The 6,000-nt window shown below is 43.0% G+C and overlaps 1 protein-coding gene across 3 annotated transcripts in view; it reads right to left on the minus strand.

Annotated features, from left to right (window-relative positions):
• WAPL (WAPL cohesin release factor) overlaps positions 1–3,295 on the minus strand; it is a 315,421-nt gene extending 312,126 nt beyond the window's left edge. For all 3 annotated transcript variants that reach the window (XM_033941573.1, XM_033941575.1, XM_033941572.1), the window contains exon 1: positions 3,157–3,295. The gene's annotated coding sequence lies outside the window, so the exon portion shown is untranslated. The remainder of the gene's footprint in view (positions 1–3,156) is intronic.
• Positions 3,296–6,000: the final 2,705 nt, after the last annotated feature.

Consider the following 6,000-nt stretch of genomic DNA (forward strand, 5'->3'; position numbering starts at 1 on the left):
GTATGAAATGGACATGGTTTTCTGTTAGCATTGACTGTACAAAATCAATTGACTGTGCAGGATCTGGCTTGTTTAGTTTTACAATTCGTGTTGGTGTTCTAGTGCTCACTGCAGTGTTTAAGATACAGCCTTTTCCTAGGTGCACCCTTATTGTGTGGCTCATGGATTATTACTAAAAAATAACTTTTTTATATAGAGAGGAGGGGGTTATTTAAAAATGATCAGCACTGCTGTCATATATACTAGATACGTCACTGGATTTAATGACCCTATTCTAACCACCAAATTTCCCTGTCCCGCTCCAACAGGATACTTTTTTATGCTAACTGGCTGGAAAAGATTTATGGGGAGAACACTGAAATATCTGTCCCAATTTCATTTTAGAACAGCTATTTTTATTTCACACACAGTGCTTAATTTCAAAATGGATATGGGCAAAGCACATTATTGCCTCATTAAAATATCATAACATGCTACACAGAATTAAAAATATTTTAGGAGTACATATATAAGATACAAAATCCTACACACATGCACACAAACATGAAACACAAGATATTCAGCCTCTAATACCATATACATAATAAAGAATTAAAGAAATATAAACATAAAACTCACGACTTAAATATATAGTCAAGAACTTACAGCTGTACACCATTTCCAAAAAAGGCCTGGTGGAATACTATGTACCACCATACAGAGGGGAATGGGTTTCGTTCCCAGGCCAAGACTCTGCAGGGCATATGGTCAAATCAGACTTTAAGGATTTGCAGGGAGGGAGCCCCAGTTATCAATACTCAACACTACCTGACAACCAGCCTTAGGGTCCAGGTTAGCCATGGATTCCTATGGGTGCTAAAGCTTGTAAGTTACTAGCCAAGGACTAACATTGTTTCTATTTAGTCTTGATATATCGCTTTAAATAGAAAGTGGTTTACAATATTACAAACATAAAAATATAAAAATAGGGAAAAACTGACAACATGAACTTTACAGATAAAAAACATGCTACATTAGGGAAGTGGGTAGGATACATTGCATGAAATTAAAAAGCAATTGGAAAGGAAAGAACGAAAGGGATAAGGGAGTCTTCAATATATGGCCAAATATCTCAGTCTCATGAATTGAAAGTCCTAGGGATGAATCTTGTAGGCATCCTTAAAGAGAAAGGTTTTAAGGCTAGATTTAAAGTTGTTGAGAATAGTTTCTTGTCTTAGGGCCAAAGGTAGGGAGTTCCATAGTGTGGGGGCAACTACTGAGAAGATAGCTTTGCGAGTTGTATCGTAGAACAACTGACGGACGGAAGGAACTGCAAGAAGATATTGTTGAGCAGAGCATAGTGAAGTGATCATTCAGATTCGTAAGGAATAATCAATCTATCTATAAATGAATAGAGGTGACTAGATTGTATTTTGAAAATGAGAAGAAGAGTTTTTAAGGTAATCCTATGGGAAATGAGTAACCAGTGAGCTTTTTTCAGAAGAGGAGTGACATGATCGAATTTCTTGGCATTGAAGAGATTTTATGGCTGTATTTTTTAATAATTTGCAATCTTCTAATCTCTTTTTGAGTAATACCCCGATAAAGAGGATTATAATAGTCTAGAGAAGATATCAAGGAATGAACAAAAATGTTAATTGAGTTAGAGCTAAGTAATGACAAGAGGGATCGTATCATTTTTAGTTTGAAAAAGTACTTTTGGACCACTGAACTACTTTGAGGGTTACACCTAGGAGTTTGATGTTTGATACTAACTGGATGGGTAATGAGGAAATGCATAATGGAAATGCAAGGGTTTTGTTTCCTTTCTATGAGAAGAGCATACCTTTAGTTTTATGTAGAGAGAAAGAAGAGGGGGGGAAATTCTGGACACATTTAAACAGCCGAACAGAGGATGGCTCCAACTGAGCAGGAAACCCAAAAGGAAGAAAGTAAAAATGAGAACCCCTCCCCCCAAATAGGGGAGAATGGTATGTTGTGTCAAAATAGTAGTTAAGACTAATGCACTATTAAAGAACAAAATAATAACCTAAATACATTTAAAGTAACTTTTGCACATTCAGACATATAAAAAAGTCAGATGGTAGATAATAAAATCAAGTAAAAATCAGTGTAAGTTTAAAATAGATTAATATAAGTACTTCTATATGATTTAAAATAGACTTTTTAAGTCAAAGCTTAAGGCTAATGATCAACCTACTACAGAACCCTGTAATTAAAAAAGTGGAGCAGCAAAAAAAAAAAAAAAAAAAATTGAACTTGTCAATCCCCTAAAAGATAACAAAAAATACTGACAACTTTAAACACTTTCAAAGTCCGATTATATAAGCTTCATTAAATACTTGCCTTTTATTCTGTTAGGAAAAGTTATATGCAGGCCAGTGCTTTAAAAAAAAACAAAAACTAAAACTTTACTATTTCAGGTCTTTCACCGAACTCGGAAGGGCAAAAGCTGCAAAATAACTAGGTATAAAGTGAGCAAAGAAAGTCATTTCAAAAAGCCACAGAGAAAATTAAGGAAAGAGAAAATACATATCACTGAACAAAAGTTAAACTCAATTCAAATAAGACACGGAAAGAGAATATAAAGAGGCCTGGGTCGAGCGGCAATGGCTCTTCCGGCACTTAGAGGCCTACCGGAGCAACTGCGATTGAAGTGTAACGCAACAAACCGGCCGGCCGGCCCTACCTTCACCAGCTCAGTCACGAGCTAGGCCAGGGCTTGCATCTCATTTTCTCTCTCCCAGCCCCAGAGAGAGAAAAACAGCGCTCCCCCCACCCCCACCCCTCGAAAACCCTCTCTCTGGGAGCTGGGGGCTACTTCCCTTCCGTCGCGAAGTAGCAAACTCTCTGGCAAATAACCCAGCAGAACTCCCTGAAAACACAGAAACTCCACAGCGCAAAAGACTCTCCCTCCACCTCGGAGACACCGAGTCGCACGCACTCGATCGGCCCTCACACGCACGAGCGAAACGCTCCACGCGCGTTCGAGGACCGGGGATCCCCTCTACTCCCCGCACGGTCTGGCATCTCTCCCCGGTCCAGCATGTCTCCCCTTCTCCTGCCCGCCCGCAGTCCTACGCCGCTCCCTCCCCTCTCCTACCCCGGCTGCAGTCTGACACCTCTCTCGTTCACAAACTACCCTCCACATCCTACCTTCAAACTTGTTTTTGAGGTCGCCGGCAGCAGCAGCAGTCCATACAGGTTGCCTGCGACGGGCCCCGGAACTTTCCTTCTCCAGCGTCCCACCCCCTCCCATCTGACACGACTTCCTGTTTCCGGCGAGGAAGGAGGTGGCAGAGGGAAAGAAGACGCGTCTCAGGGGGCGGGGCGCTGGAGTCGGAAGGTGCTGGCGTACGTTGTAGGTAGTTCGTATGAATTGCGGTCGGAGACCTTGAAGAGGTTTCGAAGGTAGGATGCGGGCGGGAGGTGAAGAGACGCCAGACCTGGAGGGAGGGTCCTTTCGTGGAACGTCTGTTTCGTTTCCTTCGCTTTGTCTCTCGTCCTATTTGGAGACCTGGCTATATCGGGATGGTTTCGTCCTCGTTGTTGTCCCTGTGTTGCGGTTGTCTGGGGGGAAATGAGCGGGACTCGTCTTTGGAAAATCCTTAAGAAGGGATCTCTCGTCTTCCATCTCCTTTGTAATAGGTTTTGCGAGAACCTGCAAAACGTTTTCTAGACTGCTGCAGCTGTACTTAAGTTTACGCACGTATGCACGGACTGACACATGCGCTGCAGTTGCTACGCTTGCTAATCTTTGTATATGCCCTGTAGCTTAATCCTACTGTGGTGTTCTGAAAATGAATTTCCCTTTTTTTGACCACTTTGTTTGTTAGCACTATAAAAATGATTAGTAGTAGTCATTTCATATACCGTAGTATCTTCTGTGTCTGAAACCCTATTCTATTTGTGGAAATGGATTTTATTAGAATTTTGTGTGTTTGAATAAGTGCATTTGCCAACAGGAGTATACGTACCTTTAAGAGATCTAACCTGTAAGGTCTGCATTTGGGTGGAGCCTCTGTACTTGTGTATATAAAATATGCATGGGCCTGCTTTAAAGTATGTGCATATATATCGGTAGTTGTACCTTACTTGAATATCTCTTACAAAACAAAAATTTTAGGCTTTTTAAAAAAATTCATCTCTGGGCTTAGACACATTTTGCCTAGTTTTATTAAATAATAAATGCATAACTGTCCCATTGCTGGAAATTTACCTAATTCACTATGACAAAGGTTCTCAACACACGGTACAAATACCCTTAGGGATACGCAAGCCACTTGGGGGTATATACTGCATGGATCTCCCACCCACCCCCACTCCCTTCCTGCTTAATGGCTGCAGGGAATCCTATGCCCTCTTCTGTCCGCCGGCTTCCGCCAAATCTGCTGCTGCCGATCCCATGCCCTCCTTCCTGCCTGCTCCCCTCCGCCAAAGTGGACCCAGAAGGCTTCCCTATGATGTCAGAGCTGACTTCAGAGGGAAGACTTCCAAGTCAGCGGGGGATCCCAGTTACCTCCTTCCAAGTGGGCCTGCTGCTCCTTCCTGCCTTCAGCGGCACTTGTTGCAGGGACGTGGGCAGCCGCTGCAAGTGGATGACCCAAAAGCCTTCTCTCTGAGAGAAGACTTATGGGTCAGCGATGTGCAGCAGCTGCCCACGTCCCTGCAACTAACATTTGTTCTTTCACTATCTCAGTGAGCAAAGCTCTAGCGTCATTTAGAAATAGTTGCAGCCACTTCTCAGCTAACTTGGTAATCCACTGTAACAAAGCCTTGGGCCTTTCTGTATGAAGCATCTGGATTGCTCTGAACTTCTGCCTATAATGTTCAGTAGTATAGCCAAGATAATCTAAAATATGTGTTTTCACTACAGGGTAACTGCTTAGCTGGCGAGACCTTAGCCGCCTTTCAGACACTAAGTCCCAAGCAGGCTAGCAGTTACCCTGTAGTGAAAACACATGTTTTAGATTGTCTTGGCTATACTACTGAACATTATAGGCAGAAGTTCAGAGCAACCCAGATGCTTCATACAGAAAGGCCCAAGGCTTTGTTACAGTGGATTACCAAGTTAGCTGAGAAGTGGCTGCAACTATTTCTAAATGACGCTAGAGCTTTGCTCACTGAGATAGTGAAAGAACAAATGTTAGTTGCAGGGACGTGGGCAGCTGCTGCACATCGCTGACCCATAAGTCTTCTCTCAGAGAGAAGGCTTTTGGGTCATCCACTTGCAGCGGCTGCCCACGTCCCTGCAACAAGTGCCGCTGAAGGCAGGAAGGAGCAGCAGGCCCACTTGGAAGGAGGTAACTGGGATCCCCCGCTGACTTGGAAGTCTACTTGGAAGTGACTTGTTACAGCGAATTACCAAGTTAGCTGAGAAGTGGCTGTAACCATTTCTAAATGATGCTAGAGCTTTGTTCACTGAGATAGTGAAAGAACAAATGTTTGAAGCCGTACCTAAAAACTTAAGATCTTGGATCAAGAGATAAGTAAATTTTCTTTTATTTTTGCCTTGAAATTTTGTTTTGGTGGTTTTTGTCTGGTTCCTTTGATTACTGCAGGGTGACTCCTCTCCGAGTAACATGCTGGTGTAATTATGAACTGCGGCCACTGGAGGCACTGAATAGCCCCGTTGGAAAGCTCTGGTGCTGGCTACAAGAGAGAGGGGACAAGATCAGTGAGAAAAGGGGAGGAATGAGCTCATTGGGATATGGGAGGGGCACGATTTTGGGACAAAGGCTGGGAGGGTAGGAACTTGGAACACAAGGAATGGAGGAGCATGAACTTGGGACACAAGGGAAAGAGGAAGGGACAACTTGGGACATAGGAGGGAGGAAGGGAATAGAAAGGGACAATTGGTGGGCATGAATGTGTGAGTGAGAGGGAAAGAGATGGTGCACATAGAGAAAATAAGATTAAATATTGAACTAAGGCCAGTACTGGGCAGACTTGCACAGTCTGTGTCTGTATATGGCCGTTTGGTAGAGCAGTGATTCCCAA

Source organism: Geotrypetes seraphini, chromosome 4 (genome assembly GCF_902459505.1).
Source record: "Geotrypetes seraphini chromosome 4, aGeoSer1.1, whole genome shotgun sequence".
Lineage (NCBI taxonomy): Eukaryota > Metazoa > Chordata > Amphibia > Gymnophiona > Dermophiidae > Geotrypetes > Geotrypetes seraphini.